Source organism: Bos indicus x Bos taurus, chromosome 4 (genome assembly GCF_003369695.1).
Source record: "Bos indicus x Bos taurus breed Angus x Brahman F1 hybrid chromosome 4, Bos_hybrid_MaternalHap_v2.0, whole genome shotgun sequence".
NCBI classification, from domain to species: domain Eukaryota; kingdom Metazoa; phylum Chordata; class Mammalia; order Artiodactyla; family Bovidae; genus Bos; species Bos indicus x Bos taurus.
The window spans coordinates 23658753-23674227 of NC_040079.1; the positions used below are offsets into that span (position 1 = coordinate 23658753).

Sequence of the window (15475 nt, forward strand, 5' to 3'; positions counted from 1 at the left end):
CTGTGTGGCCTGTACAGAGGACTGGCTTAGATGACCTTTGAGGATTATTAAGTCCATCTTTAAAAAACTTCTCTGAAGGTTTCTCAATGGGTTAGAGATCAGGACCCCTCTGTTTTCAAGATCGTATCCCACTGCCTTTCCACCCTGCTCATTGAGCCCATCTTCCTCATATCTTCTGATCCGTTTTGCTCCAGGATAATCCCCTTTGTCATCTACAAGATGTCAAATTACCCAGGTCTGGTTGAAAAACATCAGTACTTAAGAGGTCAAGGCTTACTGGTCCTACCTTAAAAGGATATGCATTTCTTGCAATTTCCCCCGGCTCCCCTGCACGTTGAGGAGGGATTGAGGAGTACCTGATGGATTGAGGAGTGTGTGCCCACCCACTAGGTACATTGGGAACAGAATCCAGGGGGCGCTGAGTCTTGGCATCCATGAGCAGGTAAGCGTGGGGGTGGGGAGGTGGTTCAATTCAGCTTTTCCAGGTCAGTGGTCCCCAACCTTTTTGGCACCAGAGACTGATTTTGTGAAAGACAATTTTTCAATGGACTGGAATTTGGGGGGATGGTTTCAGGATGATTCAAGTGCATTAAATTGATTGTGCATTTTATTTCTAATCTAACACAACCACTGATCTGACAGGAGGTATCAGTCCCCGGCACAGAGGTCGGGGCCCCTGATCCAGGGGATGTGCTATTCCAAACTCAGCTCCTGTGGGAGCCTGGAAAGTCTACTGAAGGCCTCTAAGGTGAAATCAGCCAGAAGTGTCAATCAGGCAGTGGAGCGGGGCCAGAAAAATCAATGCTGAATTCCAGATGCCAGGAGGGCAGGAGAGGGGGGAGCAAGAGGACAGAATGAGAGCATTTGTTTGCAATTCTAATATAACAAATCAACAGATCACTGGGCAAAGATGCCTAATGAAAATGCACATGGTGGATGTGGGTGGGGGGAGAGAGAGAGAGGAATGGGAAGTCCAGACGTGGGGCCTGCTGAGAAATTCAAAGGTATTCATGTCCATGCCAGCCATGCTGCCAAGGGCCAGGGTGCCCAGGGCAGCTAGCCTTGGGCTGAAACCTTAAATTTGCTATTTATTCATCATGTAGCCTTAGACCAGTTACCTTACTTTCTTGCTTTTCCATTTCTATAAAATACAAACCATGTAGGGGTTTTGTGATAATAAAAGGGGATAACCAGGATAGTTACTACCCACTATATGGAAACAGCCATTATTTTATATTCTTATTTAAAATGCAAATTATGGTGACTGAGAATACAGTTAATTTCCTTTTCTTTCTTGGGGCAGTCTGAAGGCCGTCACCAGGTTTCCTGTCTGGGCCCCTTGGATGGAACCAGAAAATTCCACCCTTCCATAATTTTGCTTCCCAGTCTCTAACTGTGTGATGTGGGGCAGATTTCAATGGCCTGGGGTTTGCCCTTCCTCATATGTAAAGGGATGGTCATGGTGCCTTGCTGCCTGAGCTGTTGTGAGGTTGATATGCAGGGTTTTAGGGAGATGTTGGGTGTCCTGACCTCACCTGTACTGCTGAGCATGACGGGATGTCTCTGGTCTAAGGATGCTGCATGTAATACCTCATTTAACCACAAACACCTGAAGCACCTCGTGTGTGTTTGTGCTCAGTCACTCAGTCACGTCCAGCTCTTCTGTGACCCCCATAGATTGTAGCCTGCCAGGCTCCTCTGTCCATGGGATTCTCTAGGCAAGAATACTGGAGTGGATTGCCATTTCCTTCTCCAGGGAATTTTCCTGATCCAGGGATTGAACCCATGTCTCCTGCATTGGTAGGTGAATTCTTTACCCCTGAGCCACCTGCGAAGCCCAAGCACCTAGTACTGTTATTCATTTATGGCTCAAGGAGAGGGGAAGTCAGATTTGGTTATGTCCAAGAACAAACCTGGTGTCTCAGCCTTGGCACACTGGCCACCCTGCCCCCATCTGGCCTGGTGTGCTCTCACTAACATGATGCTGGACTGAGTTGAATCTATTAGGCAGATGTCAGCTCAGCTTTTAGAGTTGGGCAATCAATCCCCTGCATCAAGAACTTGTGAATTTAACCCTTTAACTATGGCCTTGATTTTATCACCTTATCCTGTGAGCCCAAGAGGTTGTGAACAACGTGGGTGTGAAAATGCCACCATCTATTCAGAAGTGAGTGTCATAGTCATGGTGGGGTGACCATGTGCTATGGACAGAATATGGTGTCCTTCAAATTCACATGTTGGAACCTAATCCCCAGTGTAATGGTGTTAGGAAGTGAGGCCTTTCAGAGGAGCTTAGGTCATGAGGGTGGGGCCTTCATGGATAGAATTAGTGTCTTTATAAAGGAGGCCCCAGAGAGTTCCCTAACCCCTTCTGCCATGTGAGGACACAGAGAGATGACGGTCGGCTATGAACCAGGAAGAGGGACCTCACCAGATCAGAATCTGCTGGCTCCTGGATTTTGGACTCAGCCTCCAGAGCTGTAAGAAATAGATTTCTGTTGTTTACAAGCCACCCAGTCTGTGGTATCCTGTCATAGCAACAGTTCATATCTTATAAATGAAGGAAATGCAATAACTCTTGGTTTGCACCCAGGAGATAGTCACCCAAGCACCACCCCCTAGGCAGCTGGATGCACCTCTGTGTCTATGAGGTGCCTGCTATGGGCATGATGAGGGCTGAGTAAATGGACACCACAGCAGGCATGCCCACCCAGCTCCAGGGAGGAGAAGGCTGTGAAGAACATCAAGATGCTATGTGTGTGAGTTACTCCAGACAAAACTCTGCTCATCTGCTCCATAGATAACAGGGAAGAAGGAGCAGGTGGCAAGTGTTGAGAGTAGCTGTGGGTATAAGGGTGGTGGTGGGGAGGTGGTTTGTCTGGCTAGATCAGGAGGTTAATGAGGACACAGCTTGAGGAGATGCCCCTGGAAGGGCCCAAAGTTGCCCTTATTTACTCTGGGAGTGGGAATGGCAACTGTTAGTTTCTTCTGTACTTTAAAAAAAATGATGTAGCATGGGTGTGCTGCAGGTATGTCCAGCCAAGTCCTTGTTGTGTGTGGTTGGGGGCTGCACATCCATGGATAGGCACACCCTCACTCAGACCTCACAGTCCCTCCCACCCTACACTACCACCCACCTCAGCAAAGCTGGGCACCAGGCTGCCTGGTGTTGGGGAGGGGGGCTAGAACTTTCATCCCTTTAGATGCCGCCACCAGTCAGCATGCTGCGAGTACAAAACAGGGTCCTCTGTGTCCGTCAGGGAGGTGACTGCTGATGACAGCACCCAGGAGAAAGGCATGGCTAAGGGGGTGAGCATCTGTCACCCCCTTAGATGGTAAAGCGTCTGTCTACAATGTGAGAGACCTGGGTTCAATCCCTGGGTTGGGAAGATTCCCTGGAGAAGGAAATGGCAACCCACTCCAGTACTCTTGCCTTGAAAATCCCATGGACGGAGGAGCTTGGTGCAGGCTACTATCCATGGGGTCGCAAAGAGTCAGGCACGACTGAGCGACTTCACTTTCAAGGGGGTGAGCAGATGCATGTTTGGTGTGCTTTCCTAATTTGAAGGAGAGAAGTACATATGGGAGAGGACTTCAAAACAAAACTGTCAGATTCTAGAAAAGAATATTAATGAAGGCTGAAATTCAGCAAGATGACGCTCTTAAGTTCATCTGAATGTTTTCTATCTGGCTCGGTTTATAAGCAGGGTATTTGGAGAGAGAGCGCAAGGTACGGGGTTCCCCCAAGTTCACAGAGGGGTGTGTGGCCCCATTGGCACCTGTTTTAGTATATGCTGACCCGTATTGAAGCTGATCGGGTCCATGGTCCTCTCTGCCCATTGATAGGATCGACCTGTTAATTGTGTTTCTGGACTGGAGGCACACATTTTTTTTAAAAGCAAGCTCTGCCAGAGACGTTTTAATTTGAGAGAAGTGTCAATTTAGAGAACGAAGGGGAACCCTGGAGATGCCAGTCTCGGGAAATTCTCTCTGCTAAGTCCTTCAGTGACAATATTTTCCCTTCCGTGTAATAAAGAAAGGGTACAGACATGAGGTTAATTAAGAGGGATGTATCCAAGGAAGGCTGAGCGCAGAGCAATCCAGGGGGAACGCGGCTGTGACCACCTGCGGCATCGTCTTCACCGCCCTTGATTCCTATCGACTGAGAAAACAGACCACGCACCCAATGGCAGCCGCAAATTGATTCTGGAAACATCCAAGGTGAGAGGGCACGGAAGGCGCGATCAAGAAACCATCAGTGTCTCTTATCATTGTTCAGAAGGAAGAAAAGAGACAGTCCGCAGGGTGTCGTAGGAACCGGGTCCTGGGAAGAAAATGGCTCAGTTGGCTTTACCTTCGGGGAGTATGACTCCTCTTTGTGAAGTTTTGGGGCTTTAAGATGTGACTGGGAGCAGCCCTGAAGATGGAAGTCTCCCCTCAAAGAGAACAGGGTGGGAAAAAGATGATGCCACTGATGGGATTTGCCTTTGCTGTGGAAAGAAGGCTACGGAGCCTGGAGAGGCTCTGAGCATTGTGGAGGGAGGTCTTCCAACTGGGGCAAAATGTTCTGTTCCTGCACGGAACTCGAGGCGCTAGGCCTCGGGGTGGGAGGGAACGCTGGGTGTGTGAACTGTGGTAGAGAAGACTGCTTTCCTCGGACCCTCGGCCTTCTCCGTGATGAAGCACCAGTGGTCAGGTGCACAGCTGGGGCAGCACACGCACTGGCACTCGGAACCGGCACTGCTTGCAAGCAGCATCGGACCCCATCAGTGCCGCCCTCTCGGTGATGCCAGCCTTAGGCTTACACAGGGGTTTGGCTTCTCAGAGCCATGCCAGTCCCAACAACCCATAGCCTGACGACTATCAGATCAGGACAAGGGGAGGCCAAAGGACTCCGAGAAGAAGCCATACAGAAAATTAGGAAACAGAAGACCTTCCCTGGTGGTCCAGTTTTTAAGACTCTGAGCTTCCACTGCAGGGGGTGCAGGTTTGATCCCTGTCTGGGAACTAAGATCCCACGTGGCCAAAAAATTAAGAAAGAAAGAAAGAAAAGTCAGGAGGCAGAAGGTATTGCTTTTAGGGGCAGCCTGGATCCTTGTTAAAAGCTGTGTGTGTGTGTGTATGTGTGTGTGTGTGCGTGTATGTTAGTTGCTCAGTTGTGTCAGACTCTTTGCAACCCCACAGACTGCAGCCCACCAGGCTCCTCTGTCCATGGGGATTCTCCAGGCCAGAATACTGGAGTGGGTTGCCATGCCTTCCTCCAGGAGATCTTTCCAACCCAGGGATCGAACCCAGGTCTCCTGCATTGTAGGCAGACTCTTTACCATCTGAGCCACCAGAGAAGCCCTCTTTCATAGTAAATTGTAAGCTCCAGGAAGCCTGGGACAGTTTTCTTTCTTAGCCACTGTTTCGTGCACATTGGGGCTTAGCCCAGTGCCTGGGGCATATATGCTTCATGAGTGCTGCCTAAACGCATGACATGAGTTTGCAGAGGGGGACTTTTCTGAGTGACAACTTAGAGAGGACAGAGGTCAGTGTTTAAAAGGAAAAAGAAAAAGAACAGGAAGAATCCTAGAGAAGGAGCAGATTGGAATCCAGAAAGCGAGCGTAGGTAGTGGAGTCAGCTGCCCACTGCAGAGAAATGAAGTCCTGAGGTATTCCCAAGAGATGGGGGCGGGAGGGACATCTGCGAAAACTTCTGAAAAAGGAGTGGGTACTGGAAGGATGCCTCGTTCCTATCTTTCCAGGATTTTCCTCCTTTGTTTCTTATTTCCCTGCTTGCTTACCTGCAGTCTGATACACACCCTGCAGGCTCACCCCAGCTGCTGGCATCTGGGACCTCTGGGGCCCTGGAACCCTAGAATCCGGGCTGTGACATCAAGCATGTTCCTTTCATCACCAGCTCTTTGCTCCTGACTGGTGACTTTTCTCCATCCCTTCAGAAATGTCCCAGCTGTGTCTTCGCTTTTGCCCCTGGGTCTTCTAGGCCAGACCCAAAGGGAAGTGTGATTCTTCAGGGCTGGGGCTCCTCCTCAGATAGGACGAACCAAGGGCCCCAGCCTCAGCAGATCTGGGGCTTCGTTTCAGTAGAGGGAGCGGTGACTCGGGGCCAAAAATGTCATTCTTGTGTGCAGATATTCACCGAGAGTGCTGGCGACGTCGTGCTACTTTGCAAAACGGTTGGCACTCCTTTCCCTGAAGGGCCCCTTTCCAAACACAGCCCAGTTTAAACCTCTGGCCTCATTAAGCTGGGTCTGCCTTTGGGAATCTCCCATCTCTGATGTTCAGCCTTGAGTGGCCTGGGGCAAATCCTTCTTTGAGAGGCCTTCATTTCCCTGACTGGTGGCCTAGCAGTAGGATTAGCATATGACTGAATAGGTTGTTTAAATGTGGTAGATTCAGAATATCTATATCTTTGAGCTTAAAAAAAATAATTCCATCCATTACTACCTAGAAAGGCAGAGCTGAGTAGAGTAAGCACAGGGACGCACTGCTGTTCTGCAGCGTTGGGATCTGTGGGCAGTGTCCTGTGCTTTCAAGCACGCGTCCCTCACTTGGAGACATCAGTGGGAGGTGAACGAATTCTGTTGTTCTCAGTTCAGTTCAGTGAGCAGGTAGGGAGGACACAGACGAGCCCAGGCACCGTGCTGGGCACTGCAGACCCTGAAAGAATGAACCACGACCCGAGGCGCTACCAGCCCCACTTATAGCTCAGTCTTCCAGAATGTTGTAAGAGGGAGCATCTCATCCAGCATCTCACAAGTTCAGTGACAGAGCCAAGTTTAGAAATCCCTTTTAGACAAAATCTGCATTTTGTTGCAGTGCAGGCGAGGTGCAGTCTCACGGGGCAGAAGCGAGTGGGGGCGGGGAGGGCACATGGAACCAACTCAGGAGACGTGGGTGCTAGCTCTGACCCTGATGGAAGCTCGCCACGTGATCATAGACAAGCCATAGTGTTGCTATTTACACTGGAAGGAACCCAGGGTCGCCTGTTCCTAGGATATGATTAAGGAGGCTGAGTGAGTCTTTACTACTCCAAGCCTCAGATTTTTCTGTGTACTGTATAAAATAGAAATAATAGTAAGATGATGCACTTCCTTAGTTTACATGGATTTTTAGGAAAGAAAATGTGAGAACAGCTGTCAGAATATTTAGGAAAAGCCCGAAGTCCATAGGCGTATCGATTCTGTTTCTAGAAGCATCATCCTGCATATTAACCTTCTTTGATCTTGTTTCCCTTAGGGACCAGGTGTCCCAGTGAAACCCAGTAGAGCCCAGCACAGTTGCAGCAAAGAAAGTCAGAGATGATTTTGGAAAACATTCCACTTACGGGCAAAAATGCCTCCGCAGCATCTGGGCCCTGACCTCTGTAGAGTTGGCTCTTGCCACAGACCAGTGCCTGATTATCACCCTTCTTGGTGAACTATTTGATTTATTCGATGGAGCCTCATTGGAGAGCCTTTCTAAGAGGAAACTGTGTAATAACATTTACTAGCAGCTTCAGGGACTGAGTGGAAGGAGCAGAGAGAATTATGACCACACACCCCTGGAATTGTTATCATATTAAACCTGTGTTCCCTGAGTGGATGGATTTTCTGATCCAGTTGGTATGCACTGCCTCTGGACAGTGAAATTGCCATCCTCTGCCACAGAATAAATTACCTGTCAGGCTCTTTTAAGCAGTTTCAGGATGGTTAGTTTGAAGACAGCAGCACACGCTGGGGAAGGCAGGCGGGGCCCCGGGGTGGGGAGAGCGGACTTTCAAAAGTTGCCGCATGCGTGTCATAGTGCTATTTGCTGTGTCGTGTTGATCTGGTGCAATGTGACAGCTCCTCGAGAGAGGCAGAACCTCAAAGACTTGCAAACTGCCTGCCAGGTGTTTGTCTGTGCACCTACGTCTGTGGAAGGCATGGAGAAAGTAAAACAAGGCTCCCTTTTTAAATACAGGGATCCTGGCATTTTCCCGAGGTTGAAGCTCAAAACTTTTATGGAGCCCTCCTTGTGGGGAAATGGAAGGCTATAAGTGAATCCCGTAAACATCTAAGTGTGTCCTATGGCAGCAATGCACAACCCCTTGCAGACTCACGTGCACACACACACAGAGAGACACACACACATACATAGAGTAAGGTTTTCCAATTACCTTGCCAGAGCATGTTATCCTAATCTCATAAGCTTCAGAAGGTACATGCTGTTTAGTTATATTTAGGACATTTTCTGGGGTCAAGAACCAGGTGCTTTCCACCCTGGTAATCCCCCAGCCAGCAAGGCCTAGAGGGCTATACATTAAAAGGTGACTGTATTAAAACATCTGCAAGTGGCTTTAGGGAAAGGGAAAGGAGGAGAGAGCAGAGAGGATCGCTCCCGCAGACTGTGGTTGATCATCTATCACCTGATCTGAGTTCAGGTCTTGCCCCTTTAACCAGGGGTTTACAAATGTCTTTGGCCACTTGATGTGAAGAGCTGACTCATTGGAAAAGACCCTGATGCTGGGAAAGATTGAGGGCAGGAGGACAAGGGGACGACAGAGGATGAGATGGTTGGATGGCATCACCGACTCAATGGACATGAGTTTGGGTAAACTCCGGGAGTTGGTGATGGACAGGGAGGCCTGGCATGCTGCAGTTCATGGGGTCACAAAGACTGGGACATGACTGAGTGACTGCACTGAACTTACAAATGTTTGGATTCCAGAAGCTGTTTGAGCCACAGAAAACGCTCTTCTTTCTCCCACAAACATCCCTGGCAGTCATGTCACTTGAGGAGAAGGGGAAGTGTGGTTGTTTAGTCGCTAAGTTGTATCTGACTCTTTGCAACCTCATGGATTGTAGCCTGCCAGGCTCCTCTGTCCGTGGGATTCTCCAGGCAAGAATGCTGGAGTGGGTTTTCATTTCCTTCTCCAGGGGATCTTCCTGATCGGGGATTGAACCCTCATCTCCTGCACTGGCAGGTAGATTCTTTACCACAGAGTCATCAGGGAAGCCTGAATAGGAAGTGTAGTCACCACTGATATATGCATATGCATGGATTTATGCATATGTATGTCTATGTACCAGAGAAGGCAATGGCACCCCACTCCAGTACTCTTGCCTGGAAAATCCCATGGACGGAGGAGCCTGGTGGGCTGCGGTCTATGGGGTCACTAAGACTTGAACACGAGTGAGCAACTTCACTTTCACGTTTCACTTTTATGCATTGGAGAAGGCAATGGCAACCCACTCCAGTGTTCTTGCCTGGAGAATCCCAGGGACGGGGGAGCCTGGTGGGCTGCTGTCTATGGGGTCGCACAGAGTCAGACACAACTGAAGCGACGTAGCAGCAGCAGCAGCAGCAGCAGCATGTCTGTATCCTGTATATGTATGTGTGTGTGGATGTGTATGTATGTGTGTATAATCATATATTATGCATGCATGCATGTTAAGTTGCTCAATTGTGTCCGACTGTTTGTAACCCTGGGACTATAGCCTGCCAGGCTCATCTGTCCATGAGATTCTACAGACTCATCTGTCTATGAGATTCTCCAGGCAAGAATACTGAAGTAGGATGTCATGCCCTCCTCCAGGGCATTTTCCCGACCTATGGATTAAACCCATGTCTCTTATGTCTCCTGCATTGGCAGGAGGGTTCTTTACCACTAGTGCCATCATATATTATATGGATAAAGCCCCAATCATATGTTATATGGATAAACATTATTAATTCATATATTAATGAGAAGCCCCAATCATATATTATATGGATAAACATTATTAATTCATGTGTTCTGAAGAGTGGATGATCACCCCTTCTGGGAGACCTGTCTGCAGACAGCTGGGAGGATCTTGTGAGGCACCCAGGGGCGATTTCTTTCACAAGGGCTGGCCTCCTGAGCTGCTGAGCCTGGGCAAGGCAGGCCATTGCGTCTGTGGTCCTTGTGTCTGAAACTCCGACACCTGCCAGCTGAGATGTGAGCGTCAGGGCAGCTGGATCTGGCAGAGATGATTTTTCTGCTTCTCAATTCCCTCCAGGCCTGAGGTAAAATGAGAAGTGCAGTTTGTGAATGAACCAGGGACAGTTGACGTTCTGGCTGAGAGTAAAGCACGTTGTGTGTTATACGTGGTGATAACGGTGAGTTCATGCTTGCTGCCTGGGATAGAGAGTTTAAAAGGGACGTGACGATTTGTCTCAATGGTGGTGGAAGAATTCGTATGTCCATATGCTTCATAGAGTCGTGGCATGTTAAACCTTCCATGTGTGTGCATGCTCAGTGGTGTCTGACTCTGCAAACCCATGGACTGTAGCCTGCCAGGCTCTTCTGTCCATGGGATTTCCCAGGCAAGAATACTGGAGTGGGTTGCCATTTCCTCCTCCAGAGGATCTTCCTGATCCAGTGATCAAATCCGGGTCTTCTGTGTCTCCTGCACTGGCAGGCAGATTCTTTACCACTGAGCCACCTGGGAAGCCCAGACTTTCCGCACCTTCCTGTAAAAGTCTTTTTAATGACTTACTATCTGGCAGTAGCCAGCCAATATGAAACAGAATTTTTCGTTTTGATATGCTGACAAATAGTCATACAAGAGATTGAAAAAAAAAAAAAACCACCATGAGATCCGGAATAGAATTGTCAATATAGAACACATTTAAGACTACACAGGATTATACTTTTTAAAAACATTTATTGGGCTGTTAGTAGGTGCCGATTTGGGCTAAGCCAGGCCAATTGCTAGCAAGAGGTAAATATGGGATAATACCACAGTCTAGTATCAGAGTCTTTGCTTTAGCATTACGGTATATGACTCTTTTAAATGTATATAAGACTAATATTGAGATTATCTAGCTAGGATGATCATCTCATTCTTATATTTACTGTGTGATTAGGAAGAGAGCCTTTCCATGCTGGGTAATGTGAACAAAGCTGTGCTGCAAATCATAACATTATGTATCTAACACCCCTTTATTTTTGCTGTCATTTTGGACCTTAGATGGTGGGAGCCTGGAAAATAACAATAAAAGAGGTGAATGTTTATTGAGTGCCTACTACATGCCAGGCACTGTGCCCAGTGCTTTTTTTGTGGATTTTGTCATAAAAGCAACCAACCATCACTTAATATCATCTGCATCTCATAGATGAGAAAACTGAAGCTCCAAGTGGGCACATTTTAACCAGAGTCCTAGCCTTTAACCTCAAGTTACCAGCATGTGCTTTGGGGTTGTTATGTGCAAACCCATTTATATGTTGTCATATCAGTGAGCTGTGCAGAGACTTTCCTGCAGATACTGTACCCAAGAGGAGCTTCTTAAAACCATGCTCACTTCCCCCACAGATGAGCCCCCTCCTCCCCCCAGTACAACCACATGATGTATGTGGCTCCTGCCACTTCCCGTGGGCTGGCCTCCAGCCTTCCGCCCACAGAGCCCTTGGCTTTCTCCTGGCTCTTGCTAACCCCACTTTGCCCTCCCGCCCTCTCCTTCGACTCCCATCCTAAGCCTGCTGGCCCTGCTCTGGTGACAGTACGTGCCCTCATCATCGTGGTCCCCACCTCTGGGTCTTCCTGTATCTTCCAGGTCATGGGCACTTAGTGGCTTGCATCAACCTGGGGAGGATGAAATGAGGGAGATCTCTGCTTGGTTGGCACTGGCCCAGGGGATAGAGGGAGGAGCTGAAAGAATGAGTGAAGGCACAGGAGGCTAAGGAGCTCTTGGAAGTACTCTCCATCCATTCCTGATCCTGAGCTACGCATAGTCACAACACTCACATCCACATACCACCAATTATTGTGGCTTCATTTCCTGAGAACGTGTATGTCTGCATGCACTCACACGCGCACACTGTGGCCACATCCCTCCGTGATAGATTTCTGCCCCTCATGAGTCAATTTCATCAGGGCCTTTAATGATTTCAGCTCAGGCAAGGAGATCCAACCAGTCAACCCTGAATCTTCATCGAAAGGATGGATGCTAAAGGGGAAGCTCCAATACTTTGGCCACCTGATGCCAAGAGTCAACTCATTGGAAAAGATCCAGATACTGGGAAAGACTGGGGGCAGGAGGAGAAGGGGGTGGCAGAGGATGAGATGGTTGGATGGCATCATTGACTCAATGGACATGAGTTTGAGCAAACTCTGGGAGATAGCGAAGGACAGGGAAGCCTGGCATGCTTCAGGCTGTGGGGTCACAAAGAATCGGACACCACTGAGCGACTGAACAACATCAGTGGAGTATGGTGACCGGAAAGCCACTGCAGGGACTCCATCCTCACTTAAGGAAGGGACTGGGGATTTCAATAGACATTCTTAGCCAGTGGCAGACACCCTTTAGCCTGTCCCTTCCCTCTCTTGTTCAATGACCTTCTCACTAATTTCTATCCTGTGCTGATTTCAGATCTCCCAATGTCTTTGGGCAATCAGCTGTGAACTGAAATTCAAGACCCCAATTCTCCATGTAGCAGCTTGGAGGAGAGGTGGAATGCGAGCTTTTCTCTAGGACTCCCTAAGGATTGGGAGTGGCAGGGAGGACTGCCTTGCCTCCTCTGGGACCTTCCACCCCTCTGGCTCCTTCAGCTGTGTTTCCAGGGGAGGGTGACAGTGCTTGTGGAGTGGGTGCAGGTGGAGAGCTGGCACTCCTGGAGCAACTGGCTCTGTCCCTGCTGCTCACAGTCCATGGGGCAGACCTTCCCCTACGCCCCACTCCCCTGGCTCCAGTCCAGCGAGGCGGTGTGATTATCCTGGACCACTGCACAGTGTTCACTGCCATGGCCTTACCTCATCAGTCCCGTTTTCCACTCTAGCTGCTTAAAATATAAACCAGATCCCCTGTCCCCACAAGCCCCAGCCCGGACTCCCTTTGGAGCGGGACGGAGTGTGGTGTGTCACGTGTCCTCTGATTTGTAGTGTGTTTGGGTGATGCCAGATGGGCGTAGAGGGAGGGAGAGGGCAGCTCAGCAGAGGGATCGGAGTTTAGTTTTCTAGGGACCCCAGACCCAGAAGGTGACCTTGATGCATGATTTGCCTCCAAGGCCCCATCTGCGGATCGGAGGGAAACCTGTAAGTCACCGACCATTTTCTGGGAACTTAGAGGAGTCTGGGGTCTGTGTGGAGTCCCTTAGCCATAAACCCTTCACTGCAGTGTGACTCTGGAGAACATCAGGGGCCACTGCTGTCTTCAGTCCCAACTCACCCAGCTAAGGTCGGGGGCTGTGGTGCCTGTTTCCTGCTGGGCACCAACCCAACCCACACCTCACCTCTGCCTCCCAGGGCTTACCCTGGGACTTCAGAGCTTTGTGAGACAGGAGAGAGAGAAGACACAAGAGGCAGGGCCTCAGAGAGGGGAGGGAGGCGTGGGCAGGTTCAGCTGACGTGCCCACGGGCAGCCATGCTTGTGCACAGGCTGGTATCATCACTTGTCCTGCCAGTGCCCGGGGCTCACTGGTGCCCAGATAAGCATCCTCGACATGGGCAGTCCCAGCACACACACACGATGATGGCTCCCACACTTCTGCCGGGAGTGATTCTCAGTCTTCCTGACACTTTCCACTTTTTCAAACGCCCTTCGTCTTTCTTCCCTCCCCAGCAAACCCCACCTTGTAAGCGCAGGCCCCTTCTCCTTTACAGGAAATGGGGTCACAGGAGGAGGGGTTCGTGGTCTTTCTGAAGGAATGGAGCTGGGGGCCACCACAGACGGGATTGAAGGCTCCATCAACAGCACTGATTAGAAAGGCTGCAGTAATACAGAGCGTTGTCACAGAAACCAGTTCTTGATGTTGTCCAGATTTCAGAATCCCTCCCCTCTCCCCACCTTCGTTATTTTCCCTCCTTCCTGGTGTTTAACCCCAAGGCTATGGTGACATGTTTGGCAGGAGTTTGTGGGCCCACAGCTGAGAGTGAGGATCTCAGATCTCAGCCAGTCTCCGTCACGTGGCTGCCCTTTAAATGGAGACCTGGACATGCATGACCAGGAAGCCTGAGACAGGACCCACACACTTGTGCTCTGATCCTGAAGGTCTAGGCAGTGTGTCTGGATGCCAGAAGCAGAGCCTGAGCCCCTAGATGTGCCCTCTGTGTGTGGGGATGGATGGGGGACTGGGAAGCCAGGAGCAGAGAAGCTGGGCGGGGTCGGCAGACCTGGGACACTCACTGCAGGCAAAGAACCAGAGCAAGGACTTTGGTTGTCACCACCCGCAGGGCCAGAATCCAGGCGTGGCTCAAGCGTTCCACCTGCACGGGGCACGTTCTCTAACTCCTCCACCTACAGCCAGTCAGGGTCATGCTTGACTGGCCGAGGGTGGTGAGAGCCAAGCGTGACATTTAGACTCAGTACGGTGTCATTCAGTGCTGTGTGCCTCTGTGTCCCCAAACCGCAAAGTGGGGCTCACGTCCTCAGGTCTGACTGCATCCGTTCCAAGGTTGAGAGCAGACTAAAGAGAGACAGCAGAGAGCGAGCTCTGGAACGGAACAAATCACACACATAGGAAAGATGTCATTGTTGTCTGGAATTTACTTGTGAGATGGACTTGGAACCACAGGACTTACTAAGAGTACCACACTGGCCCCCTTGTCTCAGAGAACCTGCATGTCTAAGTTTGAATTTTGCTGAATTTCTGGGAGAGATACTGTTGTTCTTGCTTAGTTGCTACACCATGTCCAACTCTGCACCCCATGGACTGCAGCATGCCAGGCTCCTCTGTCCTGTACTGTCTACCTGAGTCTGCTCAGATTCCTGTCCATTGGGTTGGTGATGCTATCTAACCATCTCATGCTGCACAGTGCCCAGAGCACATTTACCCGCCTTCCCTTCCTCTTTGATCACCCCCGTGGACATTGGCATGGGCGCGGCAGAGATGCCACCAGTCTGGCCCATGCGAGCTGGGCCCCAGCCACAAGTGAAGTAGACACCCAGCTGAGATCCTGCCAGCTGGGGGTTAGGTGCAAACTGTGGCCAAAGGGAGCATTAAAATTCAATGGTTGAAGTGCCAGTTCTGGTGCCAACGAGGAGACTGGGGATGAGGAGCGGGAGACAGGAGCACAACGTCTGGAGCTGAGTAGAAGTGGGAACAGAAGGGGAGGTGAGACCAAAGACCGACAGTGGGTGGCCGGCTGTTAACTGGCCGTTGCTGTCGTTACAATGAAGTGCTGAACCCTCTTTGGTTGGTTGACATGGGTCATTGTCAATCCCTAGGGATCTGTATTCTCAGCGTTTCTCTCTGTGTGTCCCTAGTCTGAGTTCTGGCTCGGGAAGCATTTTGTTTCTAATTTTACTCCTCTGTCTACTCAATTGAATATAATGAGGGTTTGGAGGGAATTCCCCAATGTGAGTTCTTTCCAGAATCCAGGAAGATGTTAGATGAGTTATCAGGAGGGTGAGGGATGCCCCAAGTCCCTTTATCTCAGTTTTCAGGAGGGCTGGGGGACCCCAAGTGGGCTCTTCTGTCTGGGGACCACTCCTTGCAAGCGCTAAAACGTGCCTCACTCTAAGTTGTGCTGTGCTTAGTTGCTCAATC

The 15475-nt window shown here is 49.9% G+C and overlaps 1 protein-coding gene across 1 annotated transcript in view; it reads left to right on the top strand.

Moving 5' to 3' along the window:
• The window catches only part of PLXNA4 (plexin A4), a 483041-nt gene that overhangs the window by 139682 nt on the left and 327884 nt on the right, over positions 1-15475 (top strand). The window lies entirely within an intron of this gene.